Source organism: Ciconia boyciana, chromosome 3 (genome assembly GCF_034638445.1).
Source record: "Ciconia boyciana chromosome 3, ASM3463844v1, whole genome shotgun sequence".
Taxonomy (NCBI): Eukaryota; Metazoa; Chordata; class Aves; order Ciconiiformes; family Ciconiidae; genus Ciconia; species Ciconia boyciana.
Window position 1 is genome coordinate 126,955,426 of NC_132936.1, and position 16,618 is coordinate 126,972,043.

Here is a 16,618-nt window from a genome sequence, read left to right on the forward strand (position 1 = left end):
TAAGATGACATTCAAGCCACATGACAAGTACTTGTTTCCCCCCCATTACATACACAGTGGTCATTTCTCTTTGTCTGTCCCCTATTTCACCCTAGAGGAAATTCCCTTTTCCAACACATCTTCCGTTGATGGCAAGTTTAAGGAAACAATTTTGCTGAAATAGTATTTTATTATTAAATTTTACATTAGTTAATGTACAACAACATGGGGGGGGGGGGGGGAATAAACACCTGCCTTTCATTTGTGCATTCTTACAGCACGTAGGCTCAGGATATCAGCACTAAGTGCACACATTTGAACTTGCCAAGCCCTCGATCTTCCCACCCAGCTCAATCATTCAGATTGCGCCCACCCTTGTAAGTGGCCTCCCAAAAGGCAACTAGTGGCTTGATACAATTTTCAGTCCTCCCGCCATAAACATACGGGGTTGAACCCACAGCCTCCAGAGAGGAAGGAGGTCTTTCTTACACCCCCTGCCAACTGGACAGGGTGCTGCCTGCTACCCAAGTCACTGTTACGCATCCATTTGCATCAAAGCCAGGATCAGAGTCTTGTCCTGATGAAATTCTGTAAATGCAGTTTTCTAAGTTCATACTTCTACTTTTGCATTCCTTCTGGTCCATTATTTGCTCCATTTGACTTTAGATACTCTTCACTTTCTTTTGATCCATTTCCTGCTTCTTTCTTTCTCCCACCCACTTGTACTCTTTGTTCAACAATAACAACAGATTAGAGTTGAAGAAACGGGGGTGAAGAAGCCTCGGCTCAACGCCTACTTAGCTCCAGCCTTGGGAGCAAACCTTTGACACACTGAATATTTAACTTCTTTGGTAAGACTAATGAAAGAATTTCTCTATTCACAGCTATTTTGAACGCTGTAGAGAAGGCTTAATATTTGAATATTGGAATTGTAATAGCAATTGCAAAAGGAATGGCCTACTTCAAGCAATGAACTGACTTTATGGATGACTTACAGCCATGGCACTGGGATACAGTGAGAGGCAATTAAAGAAGAGACTGTGACACAGTCATTTTGGTGTGTAAGGCTTGCAGTTTTCATGCCATTTTGGATTCTGCATGGAAACAGAGTTGGAGAAATTTATTGTAGTCTCCAACAGAAACCACCATGCAACAAAAGCATAAAATTAGTAATTATGACAGCTTCTCAACACATCCAGCTGCTAAAACCAACCAGGTGTTACAACAGGCTACATTTAAAAACAGGGCTAGGAGGCAGACATACACTGCATTGTGACTAACGGGGACAATAGCTCTTTTCTCCCTCATCTCTCAACAGTCCTTGAAATTAAAAATAATTAAAAAAAAAATCAAAAAAACAAAACCCAAACCCAACCCAAACCCCACAGCTAAAATTAACTATAGGCTTGTACAAAAATCCCCTCAGCTGCATTTCTTCTGGTTTTTGTTTGGTTTCTTTTTGCTACAATACTCAAATTACAAAGCCTCCTCCCCCTTTTCGTTGACACTACAGATAGCCTGTAGCCTTCATTCTGAAACCAGTAACTCAGGAAGAAGCCCAGAAAGTTTTGTTTGGTTTTTCTCCCCAGAAAATACAACTTTTAAACAATATACTGTCAAACACAATGCTAATACTAACTATGCTACTGCCCACTCAAATCAATGCCATTGTATTTCCTGGAGCTTCCCGTGAAGCTGGTTTGCATGGCTATCAGACTGCCAACATCAGGAACCCTTGTTCAGGCCAGAGTGAAACAACTCAGTACCGACAGACCAAGGATAATTCTTCATTGTCAAAGAGACCCGGGTCCACGAGCAACAAATCAACATCAAAACGTGCCAAGTGCCAGTCATTCAAATACAAAGACTGCATCATTTCCCCAAACACGTCACTTTTTCTGGAAATTGGCTCATCAGTCCTTATATGAGAAAACAAAACCCCAGGCAACACTTACTTGGTCATTCTACTGATACAATACCAGTGCCGCAGAAGCAGGAACAGGCTGTTAAGACAATTATTTCACAGTATTATTAAGAGGAAAATAGGCTGCAACAAGTTTGGACACTAGGTCATTCGGCTCTAACCTCTAAGATCACATCTTCTGAAAGCAGCATTAACAGCAGAGCTTTTTTCAGACGTAAAGATTAACAGCAGTTATCTTGAACAGAATCCTGGCAAGCAGAGGTTTAGAGACTTCCTTCTGCTGTGACCCCACATTTGTGTGGCTCCAAATACCTCAAAAAAACAGCTGTGACCCTGCTCAAAAGCATTGGAGCCTCCCAAACCCACCATAGCCCCCTGATTCAAAAACCACCACCCCAGGGAACCGGGTGCTCTCTCTGACAAGTCACATCTTGTCTCCAAGACAGCTCACTGACTTCTCAGAGGAGTAGCAAAGGGTTTTCCAAGTGATTCCGGGAAACAAATTCCTAAGGTGCAATATTCAAGGACTGTGTATCAGCACAAAAAAATGTTAGCATTTAGAAGCAAAAAACAGTAGCCTCTGATTTCTGATATAAACTCTTGACTTAAAAATTGTATTCTGCCCAGAGAACTAAAGTGAATATTGCAATTTTTTCCTGGCACTTATGTCTGAAAGCCAGATCTGGAAGTGCTAAAACCATGGTCCTTGCAGTTTCAGCACCCACCAATCTTCAACTTGGCATTTCCCAAAGGTGAACTGTGCCCTTCAGGTTGACTGCAGAAAAGAGTTCCAGCACTCTGACGAGAAATACCTACATTTTCCAGGCAGTAGTTAATGAAAGTCAAAACCAGAATGGACAGATTTTTAAAAGGAACAAGAATTTATTGCTCCTGATGACAATAAAAATGGGAAGCTTTCTTTAATTTTAACAACATAATCAAGGAAGGAAACTGTGTACAAAACATGCCAGTCTGCTACTATACGCTGAGGCCAATTCAGAGAAAAATAAATTAAGTAGTATATTTCACCAAAGTTAAATATTTTTCACTATACAGGTAACTTAAGTACTTTCTGTTTTGGGAAAACAAGATTATCACTCAGAACACCGGAACAAAACAAATCAGTTTGCCATTTGCAAGAGCAATTCAACAAAAATATTCAGGAACACTCATTGGGACCGCGCTCCATATTCCAAAAAAAAAAAAAAGTGACCAGAGAGTTGCAAACATCCCAGCCTCAGCCCACGGCAGTGCCACTGTTAGCACCTTGCCACAAACACCTCATTGCTTGAGAAAGCAGCTCACCCAGAATTAGAAAGGTTAGGATCTCGGTATAGTAACATGAAGCACTGACAAAACATACTGTGAAGTTCAATGTGCGGGTTTACCTTTTGCACAGTCAAGAGGTCCAAGACCCTAATCTTACAGAATGAAGAGTACGGTCACACTGGGGTCGCATTCCCCACCTCACTCGCCAGGTCCTGAGCTCCTTTGCCAAACCAGGCCCATGGACATAAGGTTCAGACAGAAACATAACGAGAAGTACAACCTAATACCAACACATACATTCCCTCAAGACCTATCAAGTTTATACTGCAAATACTTCTGACCAGTGTGTGAACCACTGTGAGGCACAAAGCAAATTCAAAATATGGCTTGTTATTACAATAATACTTGCATAATAGTTATTTATATGCATTATAAGCATAAGCATAGTTTCAGGACAGTTAGCCCTAGGTGAATCGCCCATCTCTTTAATCCTTTAATAACATGCTTGGAATGCAATTTGGAAATTCCCCTCTGATAAAGTAGTCACGCTGCCTGCATAGTGACCATTTCTCAACATGCATTACCATCAAGCATTTTACTCTTTTAAAATTGCAACATTTTGATCAATCCACAAAACAGAACATTAAAAATACATACAAAGTTATTTTTGTCCTTGTTTTATATATTTGCATGCCCTCCTATCTCTCTTTAGAGCACCAAGTGATATTAAGGCCAAGCTACTAAATATCAGCAGGGAGATGCATTTATATCAAAACACACATAAAACTTCTAATGGTAAGAGTACTACAGGCACCAATCTAATCGAGTTTGCCGAAGATTGATTCCAGGCCCAAAGCTCTTCCATGGCTCCTTGGAGTCCTGCCACAGCTTATGACAACCAGAAGTTAAAAATGAAAACAGCTGTACTACCGATAAAGGCACCCTGGAATAACGGGGATGTGCTGCTGTGCAAACTGCCCTTAAGGTGACACGTAGGTTCATCGCCCCATGCCAGGAATCTGAGGAACTTTGTGACTCTCTGAACTCTCACAGCAAACTGAGCCACTGCAACCCCAAGTGATTCACGTTATTTTCTGCTAGTCAGCAACAGCTGTAGAAACATCTCTAAAATGGTTGGCATGCCCTCCGCCAACTCAGTGCTCCACCTATCACTGGTATGTCCATGTGGTCCTCACCTGTCAGCTCTGCTTCAGCAAACAGATCATTAGGTCTTCACAGTGTTTCTTTTCCACTTGTTTAGAAGATCATCCTAGTTAAAGCAATCAAACTTCTGGTTTACCTCAGCCTATCAGCAATAAATATCTAAACAAGCATCTCTAGGTCCTGCTACACCCCTACAGCATATCTAAATGCTGATCTTTGTTACACACACTCCAGCAGCATAACCTCACTCAGGATTTACCACCCGATTAGGATTACTTAGACTAAAAACACAGATAAGAGCTATGTGCTGCCTGTCACTCACACCTGCCCACAAAGAAGGTATCATCATCCTTGACTCCTAGAGTTATTTACCAACATTTTGGTATCTTTTCACATTTTTTACAATCCTTGTTTCTAACATGGCTCAGAAATGTAACTAAGCAATATAAAAATTATCTCAGGTACGTTCTTCTGCGTATTTTTATATGAAAATGATTTAAAACCTCAAGCCACAGACTGTGATGATGCACATCAGCACAGCTTCACATGCTGGGATGTAGCTATGTAACTTGGCACAACTGGGGATTCAGAGCCTTCATTCATAAACGTCACAGAGAAAGAAGAATCATAATACTGCAAGGAGAATTAAGCATAGAAGGTTCCTCTTTTCTTACTAAACAAAGTGAAGAATGCAGTTGAGAGTTTAATTACTTATCTGGCAGATAGTATAGATCATTACTACACTATGGTTACTTCAATACTTGTCTGGGAAAAATATCTTTAGTTCTTTGTGGTATATGTTTCACTCAAAGTCATCTTATTCTTGTTTGTCTAGCATACAATGGGAATAGATCTCTAAAAATAACCTACTTCCCCCATCTTTCAGCTCCTCGGGGCAGTTTAATGTATTATTAGCCATTATTCACATCTCTTACGTAAACTGTGCAATTTCTGGAAATTTTTATGCCTCCTAATACATAGAGATAACCTGACAGTGTGCAAGGCTGAAAAAGACAAAGCTCAGTGAAACTCGAATGGATTGCCTTTTTTAACTTTACCTCTGTTTACCTCGTACCTGAGTTTTATGCAAGCATCACTCCTTGGAGCCAGATCCTGACCAGCAATAAAGCTACTTTACACACTCCAGCGATGGAAAGCTGCAAAGCTGGCTTAATGGGCCAGCTGGGGTCAGGGAATCCCCCCGTGGTGCAGAGCGGGTGTATCTGGTATGCCACATCCTCTCCCAAAACAAACTCTGGAGCATAACCACCGTGCCCCACTTTATCCTGAGCCAGTGCAACAGCCTTCCTTTCCCAATGCACTGTAAACCAGCATAACATGAAGCAGCCTTGCAGCTGCTGCTGCTGCACAACAAGCTAAGTAAGTCTCCTCCCCACAGAGAAGCTCAGGGACTGTGCCACAGGGGACATAAAACTGCTCTTCTCCAAGCACGGGCCATGTGGACCTAATACCTGAGGCCGGAGATTTCAGTTCTGGCACAGGCATGATGGGAGAGAGTTACATCTTGTGGTCCTCAAGAGCTAAACTGATCCCAGGCTTGTAGTGCAGACCAGAAGCTGACGGGTATTTTTCCACCAATGACGTAATCCATTTGCCTTTTAAACAGTGCAGCTCACCACTTGTCCCGAAATCTGCATGCACTAAAAGGTCATGACTTACAGTAGTCCAGACTTCTTCTTCTGAATCTCATTATTCCGTAAGATTTCCACTTTTATTTTTCCTTTTACTGAGTTCCTTGTCCAGGTCCCTGCAGCAATGCAAACACGCATCCAGGGAACAGTTATTTCAATCCATACTTTCCTACAGCAGATTCGCACCAGGGCTAAACACAACCACCTGCTGACTCAGTATATTACAACCTTGCTCTAAACGATCAACCACCCCCACCCCCACACTTTCCTCACACTATCCCATTTAGAAGCTAACTCATCCTCTTTCCGTAAGAAACTAATTTAGGCATCGCAGGTTTTAAGTTTAAATGGCTTATGCCAACAACTAAAGCTGCACCATCAGATTCTTCTGTTGACAAATTTGACACAGGGCCGAAAAATCAAATTTGATTATTTTTACCCTTAAACAAAACCATATACGGTCTGCAGTGGTAAACCGCTGTTCATTTTAATATCCAAATACTGATTTCTTGCATCCAGTGTCTTGTGCCAAAATCCCATCACCAACAACCAGTCCAGGCATGTCTGAGGCCGCTGAACCGATTTATCTCTGCCTTGATACTTCCAGACAGTTCAAGATGAATTTGAAGACACTACTACTAACCTACACTAAGATAAAAATCTCTCTCACTCCTCATTCAGATAACAATGAAGCTTACATAAACAGCTTTCCCTAAACTAGGACTGTGGGATTTGTGCTTCACTTGTACGGTTTTAATACAGCTTTTTCGTTCTTACCTGCAGTCCTATCCTGCCTTCAGCTAAAGACTTGAGAGGGACTTAAACGTTCTTAAGATGCAAACAGAACATATTACCAAAAAAAAAAATCCCCCTGAACCTTCAGTCAATAATCCATTTTTAGGAAAGAATTTGTGCTAAAATGAGGTAAGTGATAACTTTCCAGATCTCCTGTTATCCAGAGTACTATTTTAGGGAGAGTGTGACTGCATTCGCGCTTGTCGCATAGTCCTGCTTCCAATCTCCTGGCAGATCCCCAGCACATTCCAGTATTTAATGCACAACGCTTGTTGGGATGCAGTCCCACTTATCTCCCAGACACACTGACTTTAAGACTTTCCCACATAAACTGACCCACTCTTTAGTAGCAAGAGGTCACTCAGTACAATCAGCCTTCAAATGAGAAAAACAATCAGGAAAAGCTTTTCTGATGCCAAAAATAAAAAGATAATAAAATATGACAGGCTCCAGTGTCTGTTTTATCAAAACTTATAGACTGCAAGACAGATTTTCAACTGGTGCAAACGAGTGTAGCTCCACCAAAGTCAACCAGATTTTCTTCAGGCTTAGGATCTGGCCTCCTAAAAGCATTTAAAATGACAGTAAGAATACACTACTCTAAAAAAAGGTTAAAAATAAGAAGTTAGCAATTAATCCATTCACCTTTGACTATCATGAAACTGTAGAGAATTATTCGTAGTATTATGTGCAGAAAAAGGTCACACTATTTTAAGTTACAAAAATAAAGCAAATGTTAAACTAACTAGGCTATCTTTACCACATATGGACCCTACATGACAAGGAATACCTGTTAACTTAAGGTGAACTGCAGCATAGCAGTTTAAAGCCCATTTTTTTCCCAACTCATTATCTCTGAGTCAGGCTGACTAAAGGACAGTTCAAATTTCAAGAGATGCAGATCCCATACTTTTGGAAAGTTCAGGCACCCAAAACCAGTGTATGCTGCTCAACTCCCTTGCTTTCGTATTTCATATAGTGTAAGTGGCAGAGCGGGAAATAAGATCACTAGCTTTCCCAACTTCCTCACTAGACCCCCGCATGATACAGGGTCTAATAAAGGGTGCTCTACTGGCTGATCCTCCTATATCAAAATGTCCACTGACTTCCATAAGGCAGATTTAGGCCCAAAGTACCCTTCCAGAAGCACAGAGGCCAGTAATTTGCTGGTGAGAGGCAAAAACTGCTTTCTCCAAGCACAGACTAGAATGATTAGCTTCATGCTGCATTCCAGTGTTGCTATAAATGTATATGCCACTAGCATACTGGAGCCACAAGCTACCCACCAGTGCAAATCTCTCCATCTGCAGAGACTGGCTATAGATCACCCTTAAACACCTTAATTAAATATTTGTTTACTAGGAGAAAAGTCAGTGAAGGCCCTTGGGAAGAAAATCTCATAATTAGTTTAGCCACAGACAAAAGCCAACACTTTCAAGCTCAGATGCCCAAACTAAAACCTGTGGGTGTTAAAATAAATTTACCTGTATTAAGTTAATTTAGATACAGCAGGTAGCACCTTTTCCCTTCTAAGCCAAAAAACCAGAGGAGCTACTTGCTATAATTAGCTGGAGTATCTGTGGTGTCTAGGCACTAAGCAAAATTGATTTCATGAGTGGAAAAAATAAGCATTTGGTCACACTGCACAAAACTGTATTTTCTGCTCTGCATTCCTGACTGCAGTAACCACAAATCAACCCCGCTTGTAAACCAGGTTCTAGACCTGCCCAGTCAGCCAGCACTCACTGTGCCGTAAGAAACAATATATATTGACAGCTTTCTTGCCCTTACAAACACAAGGCTCTCTTTTATCACGTGAAAGAAAGAATCAAAAGCAGATTCTCCGTGCCACTCTATAATAAATAAATCAATAGAATGATAGGATTAATTCAGGATCAAATGGCAGTAACTTACAATAACAAAAAATGCAGATCCAAATTACTGCTTGACGGTAAGAAGTCCCCACAATGCCTTGTAGAAGACCTTGACCATGGACTTGGGACTGTAACACTAGTGGGGGCTGAATCCCACAGTGGAGATGAAAGACCTCCCCAAGATGCCTGTTGGTCTGGCTTGGGAGAAATTTCTGCCCGGTATCAAATTCGGCAATCAGTACAACCTTAAAATGTCAGGGCCAGGCTTCTGAGAGGAGCCTCTACGTCACCTCGGAGCACCTCCCACCCAGCTCACTGCCTCGCCCCAGCCAGCCCCCAGCCGCTAACACCTCTAAGAAAGTGGAAAAATAGAAAATAAGACTCCACAAAATTCAGCCTGGGGGGTGATCCTTCCTGACTGCTACAGGCACCCGACTGAAGCCCTGAATCATGAGATTTTAGTGCAGTCATTATCATAATGGGATGCTGCATTTTAAGAAAACTCAAGGCAAACTTTAAAAAAAAAAAAAAAGGGACAGAACTAAAGGTCTGTAGTCCCTACGGACTAAGGCCAGGAAGGATCACAACCACTATTTAACCACTTTCTATAGTGGTACTGAACACATGAAGCATAAACACTTTATTCATTAAGGTGGCTACTTCAAATACATTAACCTATGTGCCAATCAATCATGTGGGCAATGAAGCAGTATATAAAAGCTTGTTTTGTTTGCTTTAGGTCTGCTTATCTTCATCGCAGATTATATCTTCCACCGGTTAAACTAGAGCTTTTTAACTATGTTTACAACTACGTATCTTCACAGAACCAATATATTGCATATACCCTCCCATAGACCCATTTACATGGAGGACTAGCAACTGCCCACCCTGACTGAACCCCGTTTCAGGAATCGTTCCACACTCTCGCAACTGTGTTGAGTCATGATTACCAAAACTAAACCCAGTGGTCACTCCGATAAAATTGAGCTGTCAGTCAATCCCTATTCCTCTCTTAAAAAATAAACAAGGAAACAAGCCCTTTGCTACTTCTTCTTTGCAAGTCTTTCAATGGCAAGTCCACAGTTTCTCCAACTACTTGCAGAAGCACTCTCATTTCATATTCTTACAACTATACTCACTCCAAGCGGTATGACTTTAACAGAGAAGGAGACATGGCTTCCTCTTGTGTACAGCTGTGGATATGCGAACAAAACCAGGAGACTAAATCCAAGAACATAATTCCTGAATGCGTTTCACAGATCATGGGCAAATTGCTCAGCAGGTGTAACTTCAGGATCTGGCCACTTCTTCCAAAAAGAGAACAGTTTATGTTCAGAGCCCCAGTAAACAGAAAAGCTACTTAGTTTGGAACATTTACCTGTGAACAGTTTCATAGCAGTGTATTTTTAGATCTATGAACAGGGTATTAACGACACACCTCTCCTGTTCCAACGGCACGACTGGTATGACCAGCTAGTCTATTCGTAGTATCTAACAGGTGTGCGTTAGCATCTGTTAGCATAAGATTTTCACGCCAAGTGGCTCTTTTGTTCAATTCTTGCTGCCCTCTTGATGTGAGGGGTTGCTGAATAAATCAAATCAACATACCGCTTCTTTTTAAAGTTCTAATGCTTAGCACATTCAAAACATTGTGAAATAAAAATGACTGCACAACAGCATAACGTGTTTCTCTGGTGGCAGTGGTGACACGCCAAAGAGATTCCTGGTGTGCTAAAAAACATGCAGCTTGGGAAAAAAAATAAAACAAGTGTTTGTGCCATATATAAAGATAATAGCAGGAGAAAAGGGAAAAGACATGAAAAAGTAAGAACATCCTGAAATTTTCACCATTCAACAAGGAAAAAAGCCTTATGGAGAAAAGGCTGAGAAAAATGTTAATGGTGCTAAAAAACAATAGCTCAAGATACTCCTCAACCTTAACCTGTCCTTGGCCATCAGATGATGTATACAATCCCTGAGCACAAAGATTATAGATTGGTGTATATCTTTTTCTAATCACGTATATTTTACTGCAAGGAGAAAAAACACTTTCAGGCGCAACCCCACCCTTCCTAGCCATCTTTCTCAAACAACTATAAAATGTGTTATGAACTCAACCATCAACTAACTATACATACAAAAATTTTTTCCATGCAAAACTGGGCTTTTTAATGAGGAATGGACAGTGAAAAATGTGTCTGTGATTAACAATACATTAAAAAAAAATAAAGCTGGAGAAAATAGAAAAAAAAAGCTGCCGGCTTAAATATATAGAATTGATTACTCTGTTAAAGCTGTTAAATAAGTTGAGATCTACTAGGCATAAGAAAAATTCCTTACATGTGATATCTCTGTAACCCTTTTTTCATTAAAGGAAAGCAAAGCCTTGAAAGGTCCAGCTGTAACCACTGCAACATTGTACTCATGTTCATTAAAAAAACAAATTCACAACAGATCATTTTAAGAGTAATAATAAAAATCTAACAAATGAAAACCATGTGTGGAAAAAAAATAACACTGGGGAAAGCAGTCTTCAATGCAGTCTCTCTGCAGAACACTGGTTCTACCTTGGTGCCATTTGACGGCACACACATTTCAGCTCCGACGCTTGCTTCACCAGGCGAGTGTTATTTGGTCATAACAATCAAACACAAGATGATTTCTAAGGTGTAAATACACTAGAAAGCAAGAGAAGACAACTAGGTTTTCACATTTAATATCTCTAGGCCAGATTCCCGCTGGCTTAACTTGGGAAAGTTGCCATGAGCTTAGGCAGAGGTAAGGGTCCAACGTACTGGCAAACTCCCCAGCTACATCAGCTGGGAACAGGAGAAAGCCCACGGCGCAAGCTCGTATGTCAGAAAAGCCCTATATGGCTCTACAGAGTTTATACCACGGAGCACCGGCCTGATCTCTTCAGAATTTTCCACGGCATGGTGTGCATCACACACCACAGAAAACAGCCTGCACTGCTCTACTTCACAACCCCCTCCCCTCAACTGAGAGTCGAAAAGATCCAAGGGTTTGCTGGTGACTCCTCGCTCCGACATAAGGCCGTCCAGTTCCCGTAGCCCGAGCACTGCAGTTCGCAAAGGTTTTCCTAGAACCATGAAACGGTGAGCAGGAGGCCTGTGGTCAGAGATACCAGCCTGGACTGGATTTAGGAGCTGACTCATGGGTAATGGGCAATGATAAAGTATTGTACTGTTTTTTAACTTGTGCCCAGATCAGATGACTAAGGAATTTAGGTGTCTATAGAGATTAACCGCCTAAATAACTTTTGCAGTCTGAGCCTTAAACATCTGCATAAATAGACCTTCTCATCTGTGTTCCACAAAATCCATGTACTCCTCGCTAATGAAATACAATGCTTATTTTACACATAATCCAACTACAAATATTAAATCCTGTAACTGACCCACATTAAAAATAAATCCTTAGTCAGGTGACGTAATATAAATGAGCATTACAGGCCCACCCAATAAAGGGGTTTTAACCGATTAAATTGTATATATGTTGAAGGAAAAACAAAACATCTTTCATAAAATGGTTTGGTATGCCTACTTAAAAGGAGCTGTCTGAGAGACATGCAGCAGCGTTCTGGTCTCCATACATGTAGCATGAACGCTTTGCCCCCTCTCTGTTCCAGTTCTGTGTGCAGGCAGAGTTCAGTAACGCACAGTAATGCCAAAAGCTGCAGGATTCATGCCACCATAGAGATGAAACAGCATCTGTAATGCTTTTTGCCACATAACGGCTGCAAGCTCCTATTTCACCCAAAAATGCTGCATCCTGCTTTAGCGAATATCATTTACTGCACTTAAGCTGCATTACAGAAAAATGCGAAACGGGCTACCGTTCCATAACCTGACCTCTTTTTTAGTACCAAGTTTACACTGCTGCATGAAGTAACAAAATATTCCCTACCTGTTTTATTTATTGCCTATCTAGTGCTGGTTGTGACACATTAGCGAGCCCACTAGTCCATCCCTATAGCCCTACAACCACTGCTAAGTCATGTAGGCATCACAACAGCCATTGCCGTTTTACCGAGAAACAGCTTCAGTAAGGAAGAAAGAATGCCAACAGATAATAACAATTCTTTAGAAATCGCATCTAGCCGCCATCACCCACCCTTCCTGGCTCTTTATCCCATACTGTTTTCATCTCCTATCTCTCCCTCCAGAGGCTTCTGAGAATACGCAAGTCCTTCTTCCAGCGCAGATTTCCTGCAATGGCCTGAGGAGTCACAGTCCCCCTTGGCATTTTCACATGGCTGATATCTCTTTGAATAAATTACTCTACATGACCGACCTGCCTCTATAATCCTTAGACTGGGGAGCATTGTTCCCCAAGATGTCTTTCAGCACAATACATTCACAGGGCTGAGTGAAGAACAGTATTTTTGCTGAACTGGACAGACAGTTCAATAAGCAGGTTTCATAAGATTTCTACCCTGTCAATAAAGGTCAAAGGCTGTACTGAATGCTCCAGATCTTGACAGTTTATGTTTATTCCCTCTTACAGTAATCCTGCTTCTGATTTTGAACATCGTCCACAGGTAAAAATGCTAAATGTTGAGTAAGTACAATCCAGAAATACAGATCGCTACTCACCTTCTTTAAACCAGAATGCAATTTTACTCACAATTAAGGTATCAAAATCACAAATTCAACTGCTCGCTCTGGTTTTGTATTATTACTCCAGGAGCACAAGACTCAGCCTTAAAAGAGGGCTACCTAAATAAAACGTCAGACCCCAGTGCCATGAACAAGGATTTCTCAGAGCTGCTGCAGTCTTACAGTATCTGGCAGAAGTCTGCCATATTTTTTTTGTTAAATCAGGCCTAGATCCATCTAACTGCAAGAGCTATCTAAAAGGGATAATGAAATCCAAGCCCATGCATTATGCCTTTTAACTGTGCATTCACTTAGGGAATACAAGAATCTATAAAAGCAGCAGATGAAAGCAATCAAAGCAACGCATCTAATTATCGCGACAGGCAAACGCCACTCCGTATCGGCATTATTGCGAAGTCCAGCACTCCCGACGCACAAAGCACCGCAGCGGGCAACGACCTGACAGCCGGCCGCTGAGACCCCAAGAACAACCAGGACGCCCCTCCGCGCCGCCTCCCGCCGCAGCCCCGCAGACGCGCCCGCCCCGCCCGCGCTCCCCCGCACCCCACGGAGCTCCCCCGCCTGGGCGGCCCCGCACCCCGCCCCACACACCGGCCGCGCCGCCGCCGCCCGCTCCCGTAGCGGCCCCCGCCTCCGCTCCGCGCCGCCGCCCGCGGCCAAGGAAAAAAAAAATTAAAATAAAAAATTACATCTATTTAAAAAAACAAAATAAGAGTACTAGCGGTCCCGAGGCGCAGCGCGCCCGCGGCTCTCCGCACCGCGGCGGGGCGTGCGGCTGCGCGGCAGAGGCGGCACCGGCGGGAGGGCGGGCAGGGGCGGCGGCCGCGGCCCCCGGGGAGAGGCCGGGCCAGGCCGGGGCCGCCGCAGGGCGGGGCGGCTCCGCGCCCTGACAGCCCGCCGGGGGGGCGCAGCCCGGCGCTGGGGCGGCGAGCTGGGGAAGGTGGGGGGAGGCCGGCCCCGGCCCCGGCCCGCGCTGCTCCGGGGCCGCTGCTGGCCCGCCCGCCCCGGCCTGGCGGGAGGCGGGAGGGGAAAGGCTGCGGCGGGGCTGCGGGAGCCGCCCGCGGTCACCGCCTCGGCGGGCCCGCCGTACACACACAGACGCACGCCCCCCGGGAAGGGGGGGGCCGCTCCCGGCCCGGCCGCCCCTACCTCTCTGCTGCCCGGGCGGCGGCTCTCCCTGCTCGGCGGCTGCTGCAGCGGCGGCGGCGGGGAGTGACCGGCGGCGCCCGCAGCCCCCGCGGCGCTGCGCTGCGCTGCGCTCCGCCCGCCCGGCCGCGGCGGCTGCGAGGGGCGAGGGGCGGGGACAGCGCGGCGGGGCGGGGGCGAAGCGCAGCCCCCCGCCCCCGCGCCCCTTCCCTGCGGAGGCGGCGAGCGGCCCCGCTGCCGCTCTGCGGCGCGGGGAGCGGGGCCCGGCGGCGGCAGGTGCCCCCGGCGCCCCCGGAGCCGGGCCGCCCTCCCCGCCGGGGCACCGGCGCCAAGCGGCTCGGCGGGGGCTGCCCCGCTTTCCCCGGTACCGGCGGGCGGTGGCCTGGGGCAGCGCGGCGGAGCCCGGGGTGGGCAGCGCCTGGCCTCTGCCTCACCTGGTGCTGCTGGTGGGGCCTCGCCCTGCAGTCACCCCCAGATCTTCCCCCTCCGTGCTGCGGCCTCCCCCCAGGCCCTCGCTCACAGCCTCCCTTGAATGTTATCCACCGCTGCCAACTGCTCCCAGCTCTCCTTCCCTTTCCTTACATTTATTTGGTTATTGGGTCTCTCCAGACTTCACGCTCCTCCTCCTCCTCTGACACCCTCTCCTATCACAAAGACAATGTTGGCTCACCCCCAGCATCCATTTCCTCTAGTGCTACTCTCCCGCTGCTCTGTCATTCCTAGTGGAAATCCCATCCTGGGTTTGACTTCCTCCACTGCAGAGTCATCCTCTCCTGCTTCAGTCCTGCCACCTTTCTACATAAACTGCCCCCCTGTGCCAGTGTAACCCAATCCCCTGAAACTCAACCCCAGCTGCCCTTCTGCCGCACTTCCCCTCTTCCTCCTTCTCTGAGCAGGATTTTGCATATATCTTTCTAGAGAAAACTGCTAACACACAGTCAGCATGTGCCTTTCCTCCTTCCCCCACGCCCCTCTTTGCCATCCAGTCCATTTGCCATCCAGTCCAGGCATTTCTGCTTCAGGTTTGCTTTGCTAATCCTGGCCCTTTTTCTTGCATCAGTGTCCCCATCCTCTTCATGCCCATTCTCATTCCCTCCCATCTGCTATCCCTAACCTCTTGCTTGCAATACAGCTGTGGACTAGTATTGTCCATCTTTTTAAAAAAAAAAAAACAAAAAACAACAAAAAACCAAACCACCAAAAACCAAACCACCATTGGTTTCATTTGCCTCATGAGTTACCATTCTCTTCTCTCCTGCTTTTCATCCCCACACTCTCCTAAACGCACAGTATTTAACTGCTGTCTGGAGCTCCTCTCCTCCACGCCTATCTTAAACTTCCTCTTATCTGGCTCCTGCCCCTTCACACTCAGCTGCTTTGCCAAAGTTCCTAATATCCCCTTCCTGGCGTAATCTCTGGAATATTGCTTCATTTCCATCCTGTCAAAATTATCAGCCTGGCCCTTTTTGATATTTTGTTCTCCTTTGGTTTCCAAGACTGCCTCCCCCAGAGTCGCCTCCTTACCGCTCCTTCAGTGCATCCTTCTCATACTCCCAGTCTCCAGTGGTAGTCCTAATGTGACACTTAATCTGTCATTCCCTCCGTACTTATGGTTAGGTGAACTCGCCCCATAAAAAACAAACATGTAACATACATGTTCAGTAACAGTTTCTCTGTGATCTACCTCTCTATTTCCAGGCTTATCTCCCCCAAACTAAAATCTCATTCTGCCCTTTTGGCACCTGCAGGATGGCAAGCGACTGGTTCAACAGGTACAAAAGAGAGCTCCTAAACGGCAACCAAATGGGCCAGTAACTTATCTGCTACCTCCTGTCCTGACCACAGCAGCTGATATCACCACCCTACTCGTCATTCAGGTCTCTGGTCTGGACACCATCCTTAGCTGGACTTGGCTCCTTTCTTTTTATCCAGGCAAGGCCTAGAACACTGCCCTGCCCTATCCAGCCAGGCAGCCAATGCTCTCATGCAGATTCTCATCACCTCGCTTCTCAGTTTCAGCCACATCCCCTTCTGTATCCTTTACAGATGCACCCTTGCCTATCTGAACTCTCTCCAAGTGCTGCTGCATGTTTCTTCTCCTCATCTGTCATTTGGAACAAGCCACCCTTTTCTCCATATATTTCCAGTGGTCTCACTTCTCAGATCAGGCATAAA

General features: G+C 44.9%; 1 protein-coding gene across 3 annotated transcripts in view; it reads right to left on the reverse strand.

Annotated features, from left to right (window-relative positions):
- The window catches only part of SPTBN1 (spectrin beta, non-erythrocytic 1), a 135,850-nt gene extending 120,955 nt beyond the window's left edge, over positions 1-14,895 (reverse strand). Inside the window, exon 1 of one of the 3 annotated variants that reach the window (XM_072857568.1) lies at positions 14,878-14,895. The gene's annotated coding sequence lies outside the window, so the exon portion shown is untranslated. Of the gene's footprint in view, positions 1-13,888; positions 14,067-14,446; positions 14,599-14,877 lie in introns of those variants that run through there. The other 2 variants (XM_072857566.1, XM_072857567.1) reach the window with 2 other exon arrangements.
- Positions 14,896-16,618: the final 1,723 nt, after the last annotated feature.